The sequence below is a fragment of the Protopterus annectens genome, chromosome 6.part0 (genome assembly GCF_019279795.1).
Source record: "Protopterus annectens isolate FY-2018-M chromosome 6.part0, PAN1.0, whole genome shotgun sequence".
NCBI lineage: Eukaryota > Metazoa > Chordata > Ceratodontiformes > Protopteridae > Protopterus > Protopterus annectens.
In genome coordinates this window covers 457159332-457171466 of record NC_056737.1, presented here as the reverse complement: position 1 = coordinate 457171466, position 12135 = coordinate 457159332, and the positions used below count along the sequence as shown (strand labels likewise).

General features: G+C 37.5%; 1 long non-coding RNA gene across 1 annotated transcript in view; it reads right to left on the bottom strand.

Annotated features, from left to right (window-relative positions):
* LOC122804366 overlaps positions 1-10695 on the bottom strand; it is a 137834-nt gene extending 127139 nt beyond the window's left edge. Inside the window, exons 1-2 of the long non-coding RNA XR_006365215.1 lie at positions 10667-10695; positions 7164-7365 (exon numbers count right to left, since the gene is read on the bottom strand). This is a non-coding gene — a long non-coding RNA (uncharacterized LOC122804366). The remainder of the gene's footprint in view (positions 1-7163; positions 7366-10666) is intronic.
* Between the last annotated feature and the right edge of the window lie 1440 nt (positions 10696-12135).

Here is a 12135-nt window from a genome sequence, read left to right as displayed (position 1 = left end):
ATGCTTGGATATATATTTTCAGTAGAGTAAGCTTTCCTACAGTGGTACTGACCAGCAGAGTTGCTAACTGCTTGAAAAATCTGCTGGCTTGTTTGTGGAAGCTTTCTAGTGTGAAGCATTTATAGACCATCCCCTACCATTCATAGACCAATGGTCTGGTGAGAAGGTTAAACCCTGCACTGAAGGCCATGTTGAGAGCTTTTGCACACCAGTTCAGATAGGACTGCTACAAGGACATGCTCCATCTACATTTTCTACACATGGAGGAGCTTCAGGAATCCACAGATTTTCACCCATTGAGCTGCTGTATAGTCACAAGGTGAGGAGGCACATGGATTTACTTCATGATTAGTAGTAGGATGAGTGTGATTCCCACAAGGAATGTGTTGTGAAATATGTCCTGAACTTCAGGAATAGGCTTGCAGAGCACATGGGAATGGCCCAGGAGCACCTGGCACAAGTGCAACAATGGCAAAATGTCTGTTATGATAGGACAGCCAGAACCAGAGAGTATTCTGCTGGGCAGCAGGTAATGGTGTGTATTCTTGTTTGACACAACAAGCTGCAGGGCTCTTTCTCCACTGTGAAGTGATATTAACTATATGGTACAATTGCTAGGCAGGAAGCAGAGGCACAAATTGTATCATGTTAACATGATAAAGTCTTGTCATAACACAGAGGTCTTGGTCCTCAGTATCTGCAGTGGGTTGCAGGAGGAAATGGAAGCGGATGTGGTGCTAAATTTTCTCAGAAAGACTTGGTCTGAAACTTTGGTGGATGAGGTAACCCTGTCCAGCAGCTATTTCCTCCCCATGTTCTGCAAATTCAAGCATTATTACAGGAATCTGGGGAAATGTTTATTGGTATTCCAGGGTGCACCCACCTGGTGAAGAACATGATCAACCTGATAGGAAAGTATTAGGTGTACTGTAATGGACTAGGGTGTCTATTAAGGCCAGCATATAGCAGAGTTATCTTATCTGGGTCACAGAGTGAGTGGTGGAAAGATTAAGAAGGAGCCAGCCAAGGTCAAAGTCATTAGGATGTGACCTACATCTACTACCAAGAAACAGGTGAAGGCATTCTTAGGGACAGCAAGGTACTATAGGAAGTTTCATCCCCCATTATAGTGTGACAATTATTCCCCTTACAGTCCTTACCAGAAACAATAGACAAGATAAAGCTGACTAGGCTCCAGTGGGTAAGCAAGTGTTTCAAATGTTTAAGAAGGCTTTTCATAGACCCCCTGTATCAGCCAGTCCTGACTACTGTCAAGAATTCACTGAGACATTTCTGTGTGGTGAGGGATGTAGTTGGCCATGCTTCTTCTGAGGAAGAAAAGCACCCCCTTTATTCATTTGATGAGCTGGACACTTCAGCCCTATGAGGGATCCCATGCAGCCATAGAGAAGGAGTGTATGGGCATAGCCTGGATATTTATTTGTGTATTATTTATTATATGATGAGAGGGTATTATTTAGTGCTGCAGGTTGTCAGGCTGCTGGTATCTGCCTGTAATTAGTCAGGCTGCTCTGCACATTATCATTTGTTTTTTATTACTATTTTGTTACCAATCAACAGTCTAAAGGGTTGTCCAATATCTAGGATAGTGGCAATACTACCCTGCAAGGATGAATGCAGTGGGGAATCGGAGAATTCTATCAACCTTCCCTGAGAATTGTAAATGACTGTTTGTGTGCATGCGTGTGTGTGTGTGTGTGTGTGTGTGTGTGTGTGTGTGTGTGTGTGTGTGTGTGTGTGTGTGTGTGTGTGTGTGTGTGTGTGTAATATAGAGAGTGGTGAGAAAGGGGCCCAGAGAGTGAGGCCAAACACTCAGCTCGGTAAGTGGTCAGTTTGTTCTCCTAGTCTGGGTTTTGATATTGGAAATCCATACCCAGGGCATCAATGCATATTTCATGCATGCTCTGCGGGCAGGCTGTATTTGATGAATAAATTAGTGAATCAGATTTGGGTGCATCTTTTCTACTTTAACTTCTTGCGTGCCACTGGTGTGACTCAATACACTATTCCTCTGTTGGCCATCACACCTATTTGAAAGTGACACTATTTTCAGAGGAAATTCAAGAGAATGGCAACTTCTGCTAGTATCCAGCAGAGAGTGCCTGAATGGTTCATGAAGGAGACTAATATAATGCTTTACCTCCTTCAATAATATTTAGGGAAACACCTTCTAGACTTCAAACATGGTGCATTTAAAAAGTGGATAACTAGTATGGCCTGACTGAGGAGGTGTCCTTGGCCCCAGATATTACCAGGATGGAGGAACAGTGCAGGCATTATTTTGGTAACCTATTACACATGGGAAGTGGAGGTTAAGCAAAATGCCCCAAATGGTATAATAAGTATTATTTCTTCTTCTTTTTCCTGTTTTTATAATTTTTCTTTTCTTTATCTTTTTGTAGTTTTGGGACTCTTGTTGATCCTGGCAAGTAACTGTCACACTCATGTCAGAAATTAGATCAGCTACATTACAGATCTTTCATGCCAAGTGGAGGTGGTGTTGGTAACACTGCATGTAATAGTTTACTACATTTTTTGTGGGTTTCCATGGGACCCTGCTCTTGGGTTGAAGCCACATTGCACCATGTTATGATAACTGTACACTGCCTGATGTGTCCTTATGTATACGTGTACCATATTCATATTGCACATCATATTGTATGAGGAGAGGACACCCTCTAAACTGCTGCCTGTCACGCAGTTAATGAGACATATTTATCAGATTACATCTATTGTTCTAACATCTCACCTTATGGTTATCATGGTTCTATAATGTGCCACTTCTCTTTTAGCAAGGAATGATTGTGATGCAAGTCATTTTGCTTTCTGCTAAGGTAAAAGAGGCTTGTGGCTAGCTCTGATCAGTTCCCCTCACACAGGCTGACATATCTGGCAAATTATTTATTCAGCAGCAGGATAGATTTTCTTATGATTACATTCCTATTTTGTCTCCTCATTACAATCCCAGATAATAGATTTTCTCCACTGATACCCGATACCCCCACCATGTCCTGCCCCTGCTGAGATTAGAATGAGGTGCATGATAGTGATGAGGCTGGGAGAACCTTACTGGGGGATTATTCTAACCAGTCACTGGTAGGTAAACCACCTCCATTACCTGAGGTGGCCTAGCTGCAGCTGGACCAAGTGGTAAAGTCTGCAGTGGAGAGAGCAGAGGGCAGATATATAGCCCAGATGGACAGCCTCCTGGATCAAGTAGTAGATTTGCTCAATCTCCCTCCCCTACCATGTGACTGTCATAGGATGTGTGTGACCCATACCACCAGCCACCCTGATCCTTCACACTGGGCCAGGAGAGGAGATGACTTGGCCACTAATCATATTCCACCCTATCCCCAGCTATGATTGTTCCTTTGTCTTATGTCATGACCCATACTCTGTGCACTGTCCAATGCTCTTCATCATCATGTGTTTGTCTCTGTCCTTCTTGTAACTTTTCATCCTATTAGGCACATTTCCAACCTGTTTATCTGTGCTGTCCAGTGCTGGTTTATCTGCCCCAATATTATCATTTTTCCTTTCCTGCCCTGCCCCTGTGTTCCCTTTCACCCTTCCCCTCTTCCCTTGTCTGTAAAAGGAACAAAAAAGGGACCCTGTGCACCCAAAAGAAACTGGCCTTCTTCCTCCCACCCTGCACACTCTATATGGTTTCCTTTAGTGTGACCCCCATACTTACTCTTTCCCTTTTACTACTTTTGTACACCCCTTTCTTTCCATTTTATGAATCTAACAGGTCTTCATTTAGAGGGACATTCTAGCAGTGCAGCAGCAAATAATATGTTCCTACTCAATTATAAAATTTCAGTAGTTAAGGTCCCACTTAGGGAGGTGGTAAAAGGCACAGCCTACCTAATACAGGTACTGCTTTATATTGAGATATATTTTCTAAGTTCATGCTTTCTGTTCTTGCGAGATCGAGCTATGTAGTGTGCAGCTACTCTATAGATTCTCACACTTGCTTGTTGTGTATATATTGCACTATGCAGTATTGTCTACTTGCATAATTACACTGCATGGATGGGTCAACTTGCGTACTTGTTGCCTGACTCATTCACATACCCAGAACCACAGCTAGCTGCCCATAGGCACCACTTGCTCTATTTGGATATTCATTGTCTACTTGTGTCATTGTGCAGTGCTGCTTAGCTGTGCACGGCTTGCACAGACGTGCAGCACATCTCTTTGAATCTTGGCCATAGTTTATTAAAGCACAGCCTTCTTTTAGCTCTGCAAGAGAAATGTATGTGGCAGATTATCAGCTACTTACATTGTAGAGCATATATTATTTCAAAATCTAAACATCTGCAACTATTTAAACTAACATATTTACAAAAAACATGGTCTAGTTACTTTGTGTCCATTCTGTCTTTTGTAATCATAGGGACTTTGTCATTAAAAGTCATGTAAGTATTGGGTAAAACGAAAGGAGCAATTTTAGGAGATCTCAGACATTTCAAAAGCACACTATACCTTATTTTAAATCATGGTATATGGAATGTATTTTACTGAAAGTATAATGTTTTATCATGGCCTTCTTCATCACATCATGTCTTCTAAACATTTTATCATTACAAGTTTTAGTCTGAAAGTTAGGATTTTAATTCTGAAACTAGAGTTCAATAACTTTAATGGTGATGATTGTCCTATAAAAGAATGTGGTGTTGCTCTATGCTATCTAAATTAAATCTGTATTCCATGCCACTTCTACTACTTTGCTTAAAGTGTTCACATATCTTTCTACAAGATAGTTTGCTCATGGCCACAAAGATGTTAATTATCTGTGCTTGAAACCACAATATTAAGAAAAATCTAAAAACAGGTTGCCAATAAAAGTGACTCCGTCATCATTTGTAAGGACATCTGAAATAGCATATGATAAAAAAATCTTGTCAATGGGTGAATGTCAGCTGTGAATGAGTGGATGAAATTATTTAATTATTGCAATTCTACTATAGTAATAAATTATTAGTAAACAATATTATATAAAGTTCCATAAAAATCTGCAGTCCACGCTGACAAGGACTATGATGCTTATTTTGACATCTTTACAGGCTCCATGGTTGCATAGTTGCATTTCTATTAAGAACAGTAGAATCAGTGGCTCAGCTGGTAGTCCATTCACTTGAAGATCAGAAGGCTGTAGTTTTATTTTCACCCAGGTGATTGGATTCATTTTCCATTACCAACATTACAGAGGACCATTAGGGAGTACTTCTCACCTGAGTGCCCTGTGCTTTGGATCAGACGTTAAACTGAGGTCCCATCTGCCTGAGTTAGTTTTAGCTCAAGTGGTTATAAAAGATTCTAGTCACTTATTGAAATGAGTAGAGGAAGTTCCCCAGTGTCTTGGTCAAAGCTTTCCTAGTCAAGTTGAATACCACTTCAGGTCTCTCATGAATAGAGACTATTGTTTTAGTATGACTAAATCTGGTCAAAAAAAGCTAAATAAATAAATAAAATACAAGTTTGCAACTGTTCATTATGACTCAGTAACCCCTTAAATATAGTTATCATTCTTCATATGTATACCCAAAATCATTTTTAAAATCATTAATTAATTTAACCCTTCTAACCCAGAGTGGTAATTGGTTATCAAAAATCTTACTGGAAGTTATTTCCCCATATATTACTAAAATACCTTTGATCCTTTAACAAAGAACCACAAACTTGCGGAGATTTATAATTCATGACAAAGTAATTGTAGCTCTATAGGATGACTGATGTAAAGAACTTAGATAAACCACCTCTGATGACTCTGTATTTGGTAGAGTACAATGATAAGGTTTGTAATCTTTGTAATCTCTGTTGTCAGTTAAGTGAATATTACTGAATGAACAATAAGCATTTTTGCATTCAAAAACTGGTAAGATATTTAAAAACTATAGAAAAATGTCCCAATTTCCAGATTAAACAATACACTGAAGTATAGAAATAACACCATATGCCCTCCAAACAATATAACAGTCTTTAAGGTCAAACCTCACAAGTTCATCTAATCATTAAAATAATTAGCATTTGATACTATTTTCAATTGTAATTTACAGTAATGTGTCATGGGTCAAATTACATCATGGTGCATTTGTTAATAGTAGCATGTCATTTTTTAGAGCAACACCTCTTATTCAAATATGATATGGCTAGCTGTAAATTTTTATACTGCTTGAAATATGTTATGCTAGATCAAAGTTTGCAGTCATTACTATATTTATACAACTAACATGCATTTACTTTATGCTCAGTAAAAAGAATGTTAAATAAAACAGGTCCAATGACAACTCTAGGGGACTCCACTGCTAATATTTCTCCATCTTTATAAATTATTTTTTGGGATTTGTGGACCAGAGCTGCACAGCTGTGCATTGCTAGAATTTATGGGTGCTCTTTGTGGGGTGGCTCATAGCTTAGAAAACATGCATTATGCATTGTCTTTGAATCCCTACCCACTATTATATGGTCACCAATTATTGCCTCACTAGGCCCTAATTCTCTCTGAATTTTAGTCAGTGTCTTAAATAAGGGCAATTTAAACATATTTTGGGGTGTATTGCTGCAAATGAAATGTATATTACAGCAGTGTTTTTTTTTACTTAAAAAAGAGGGTTTGACTACTATGTCATCAACAGCAAAGTATATAACGATAGTACAAAAAAAGAAAAACAAATGTACGTATGTGTGAGTGTGTGTGTGTGTAAAAGAGAAATAAATCAATAGAAAACAACAGATGTAGGTTTTTTTTTAATCAAATGAAAACAACTGAAGCAAATTAAAAATGCTTAGGTTAAATTTATAAAACTTTTTAGAATTTTCATTACTATCTGCAACAGATAACAACCAACTTTGATTGCAAACATTATACAAAGTTGTACCACTGGAAGTGACTTAATACAGAAAACAACAGTTTTTCACTTAAGTTAAGTACATTATCCACCCATTTACTTCCCAGCAAGTAACCAGTTGCCCCACTTGGGACTATACATATATCAGACACACAACTCACCCAAGAATGAATAATCACATACACCATTTTGTGGAACTACAGCAGAGTCTGTGACATTTTTCAGAAATCTCATTCTGCAAATAGTACATTGAATAAATTAATTGTGCAAATAATGAGACATTACCTTAATCATAACGAGCTCTGTTCCAGCTGCTTACACTGTAGAGTAAATTATTCCTTGATTACCTTAGCTGGCCCTTATCAGGTGCCATTTGTGAAACAATCCATGAGGTAAGGTATAGCTTTTCAGGCATGCCAATAAAGTTACATGCTTTTCTTTTTAATGCAGGTATGGCTCTCAAGGAAACCCATCAGTAAAAAAGTACCTATGATACAAAAAACAGGTTAAATTTTCTTGTTTATAGTTTGCAGGTATCCTGCTGTATGCAGAACACTAGCAACTTCTTCATCATTATTGATGGCTGTCAGCTCCAGATAGCTGTGGGAAGTACTGTTTGTAGAAAAATGTGTTGGGCGCTTCTTAATGTTATGACTTCAGTTTTTAGCAATTCCACATTTACTGTATACCAAAATAGGGCATTTCTAAACCACTACATGCTGGTTAAACTGTGGCATCTTGTCAGAACCTTGGCTGGGGGATCTCACAGGAGGAGAGTGCTGACTCTTACAGCTGCACAACTTGTTAATGACAGGTCAAGTATTGTGTTTCACATGGGAGGGGAAACCTGATCCAAGGCCATCACTATAACAAAGATTTAGGTGTATCAATTATCTGTATTGATAGCCCTGTTGCACCCTTGTCTAGAGTAGGAACTGAAAGGAGAAAATTTCCACTTAATGAATGCCAGAATGGCACAGATAGGACAATAAGCAATATTTTGTAACATTGTCATGTGATATGTCACAGCATGGGGGGGTGTATAACTGTAGAAAATGGATATTTGACATTCCATAGCTTGGACTTGTAAAGTGAGGCTGAACATCTCAGGTCTAGTGAAACTATCAAGACCAGATAGAATAGTACAAATAAAACTGTGAAAACCAGAAACCATTTAAATCCTGGTAGCCATTCCAAAATTCACAAGATTGGCCTTATTCAATTCTTTTTGTCCTCAAGGATTTAACACCATTAGGGTAGACTTCTAATTTATTTTTATTTTTTTATGGAGAACTGGATTCTGTTTATGATTTTATAGAACAAATTCAAAATAATAGATTTGCTTTTAGATTTGAAGAAATACAAGTACGTAAACATATTTCCTTCCTTGATTTCGAGTTAGAGGGCCAAAATGATGTAAGAATTTTTTCATCAATACACAGGAAAGGGGATGAGAGAAATGTTTTTTAGCATGGATCCAGTTGATATCCCTCAATTCTCATTTCTGCAGTACCCTACGGAGAATTTATTCGGTTAGATAAATTATGTAATCAAGAACTAGATTTTTTTTTCAAGAAGCCTTTTATATAGCTGAAATGTTTATTAATAGAGGGTATAGTGAAGATGTTATATTGGATGCTTTGCAAAAGGTTTTAGTTAAACGTGAGATGAAGAGTAAATATAAAGAAGGGAATAATGTATTTAATGAATGCAGCTTTCAGGTTAATGGGTTTATACTTGATAAATATGTGAAAAAAGCCCAAGATAGTGGAATTATAGAAATATATATTTTGTAACAATGTATAATATATTATCTGAACAACTGAATGATTTATTGATATTTTTTTGGCCAATCCTCTTAAAGATAAGGAGCTATATGGGTTGGTCAAACATTTTCAGTGTATTTCTTACAAGAGGGGGTGTAATTTAGCAGATTTTATAGTACATAGCAAATTTGTTCCCCCTTTAGACAAGTTGGGTCAACAACTTTCTGTTACGCTAGGTAGTGTAATAGATGTTCTGTGTGCAAATACATTTTTAATAGATTCGTTAAAATAAATGGTGTAAGATTTGACCCTAAAGAAGAATTTTCTTGTAATATTCAGGGCATTGTGTATAGATTAAAATGCCCCTGCAATTTATTCTATGTAGGAGAAAGCTTGAGGTCATTTGAGATTAGGTTGCAGGAGCATGTCAAATGCTAGAGTAGAGTGTCCTTTGGGTATTCTCTTCCAAAAGTTTCACAATAGTGACCCTTCCCTGCTTAAAGGCTGTATATTGGAAAAAATACATGTGGGGATGGATGAGGGAGCAAGAGATTTTAAAGACAAATTGCTGTATAAAGAAACACTGTATATACTTAAATACGATGCCTTGATACCTAGGGGGTTAAATAGTGAATGTAACTGGAAATACATGAATTAGTGAGGTGATAATTGTTCTATTAATTACTGTTTTATTGTTTAATTGTTTGATGAGTGTATTTAAGGATGCTGTTTTGTAAATGTTTTTACTGCTTGAAGGCATTTTTGTCGAGGTGCTAGAGGTGAATAAAACTACTCTTTTGGATCGGTGGTGGTCGTTTCATTAGACTTCTAATTTAATGCATTTATTTGTTAACAAGGTAAGTGGAACATTACATTATCCATTATGGAACCCATTCATCTACACACACACACACACACACACACACACACACACACACACACACACACACACACACACACCCACACACATATACATATGTTGTCTTTGAGGAAGACAGCCAACCGTCATTTTTTTTTTTTTTTTTTTTTTTTTTTTTTTGGAGGGAATAAGAGAAGACTAGTGTGTCTAGACAAAACCCACACATATATGAGGAGAACAGGTAAATTCCACTCAGGCAATAGGCAGAGGACAGAGTTGAACCATGAAGCTGCAAGTCAAAATTCTTAAACAGACACTGTGAAACATGCTGTATTTTTAATTTAGGACTTGAGGTCTCTCAGAAGTACATATTAGTTTCCCTCAGCCATATTAAAACCAGTATTATAAGTTTGTTCAAGTCAAAGAATCATAACATTTTCAAGTTCAACCCTTATCAAATACCTGTAGTCGATATTTCAAGGTCAGTCGCTTAAGCTAGTCCATATAATCTGTTTCTGCATGACAATTAAAGATTCACTTCAACTGAAAATAACTAGATCCCTAAGGTATGAACAAGAGTGGACAGAAAAAAAAGTGTATGCAACAGTTCTTTAATTTAAGACTGGTCTGTGCACAGCAATGAAATCAATACAGGAAATGGATGAAGTATAATATACAACTCCAGGGTGGGTTTTACTTGATAAATTACCCAAATTAGAATAAACCGATACATGTCTCAGCTATGTCAGGGATAATGAAATGCTTAACTGGCATTGGATAGTCAGAATAATTTACAGCACAGACTTTTAATCTTAATAACTAAGGTTTGGTCTGTTCAAGGTAACTGAAACATAAAGACACGAGTCTGGTCTTAATAAAACATTAATTAGATCTAAGAAGGACAGCTCCTGTCCTTCAGGCATGACCAGCCCTTTACTTTGGAAGCGAAGCAATGGATAGTTAAAAAAAATTAAGGCAGCAGTGATGATAATGATGATGATGATGATGATAGCGATCGCTAAAACAGGTCTAGTTAAATTTAATTAAATAACTAATAATTAACATGCACAAGATTAGCTGTATTAGTAAAGCTATGTAAAGTCTGATTTGTACAGGAGAAAGTTAAAACACTAATAACTAGGAAAAAGAAGGGCTAAACTGACCTGAGGTCTGTGCAAGAGGGTCTTGGAAGCTGCAGTCAGTAAAATGAATGCAGTTCTGTACTTACTAAAATATAAATTGTTTATCTTAGTTTGGTGGGTCAAAGGTTGGGGTCCTGGGTTGTCATACTAAAACAAACAAGAAAGTATGCATAATATTGATCTCCAGACAATCATAAAACATCAAAACTTCACAGCATGAAGGTTCATTGAACAGTCAGAATAGATAAGTTATCTGAAAGTCAACAGAAAACTGCTTACAAAGCATGATGAGTAGGGAGTCAGGGAACGATCCCTTCCTGCTTGGTAAATCACAGCAGGGAGAATGTTAAAAATGGAAACCATTGAAGAATTCATTTTCAAAGTAGATAAATGGAAGGAAAGGAAGGGGGGAGGACAATCAAGCAACCTTTCTAGGTAATTGCAAGTTCCTGAAAAATAATGCTGCCCAGGAAAGAACCCAATGACCATATTCTTAGTTGAAGGTGCTAATACCAGTTGACGCAGCAGTTAATTCAGAGATTGCCTTCCAAATGAATCAAGATAAATAATTAAAAAAAAAAAAAAAACAAGGCAGGGCACATAAGAAATGCCTGCGCAGTATACTAAGTATCTAAGTATCTATAAAAAAGGAGAAGAGTTTTGACACTTAACTGAAAATGTATCTATCAATGTGTCATATTTGCAAAATCAAAAAATAAATGTTTGAACATATTTGAGTTCAGGAAGTTATTTCATTAATAATTTCATAAGAATTACATTATGAGAGGATATACGTTTAATGGGTATTGTCTTAATGGTAGTAATGCCTTAATTTTTACAGTGCAATATGAAGCAAAATGTTGCAGCCCAGTTCTTGGAAAATGTTCTGTAGTTTAGCTAACAATGTGTTATTTTACAGAAGCAGTATTTATATCTCTGGGCTTAATCAGATGTTTATGTTACTGCCCAAAAGGTTAATCTGCAGAGCAATACACTGGCATATCATATCTCTTTAATCTGGTATCTTTATTCTCATTTATCTCAGTTGGCAGAGCCTTATCTAGGGTGGAGCAAACAGGTGGCTGACCCAGGCACCAGCTGCTAGGGATCACAGTTAGCAGGTGCTGATGGTGTAAGTGTGTAGGACTAGCATTGTTTTATAAAGCCGAGAGGTTACCATGGCTTAGTAAGCATGTTCTATCCATTGCCTGATACTAATCATTTTACCAAGAATGAGAAATGACAGATACATAAAGGAATACACCAGAATGGCAATAGGTTGGACTCCTGACATGGTTGGCTGACAGTTTGGCCCAGAGGGCACCAAATCCAGACATCCTCATCTGGCTTGGGGATGGTGTGGGTTAGTTGCTTCACTGGAGCCAAATTGCTAGTGTCGGCAGGCCACATGGCTCTAACCACCGTACCATAAATCCCTTGGTGTTCCCAATGTAGACATCCAGCTGTAATGCACCTTAGCAGCAACCAGC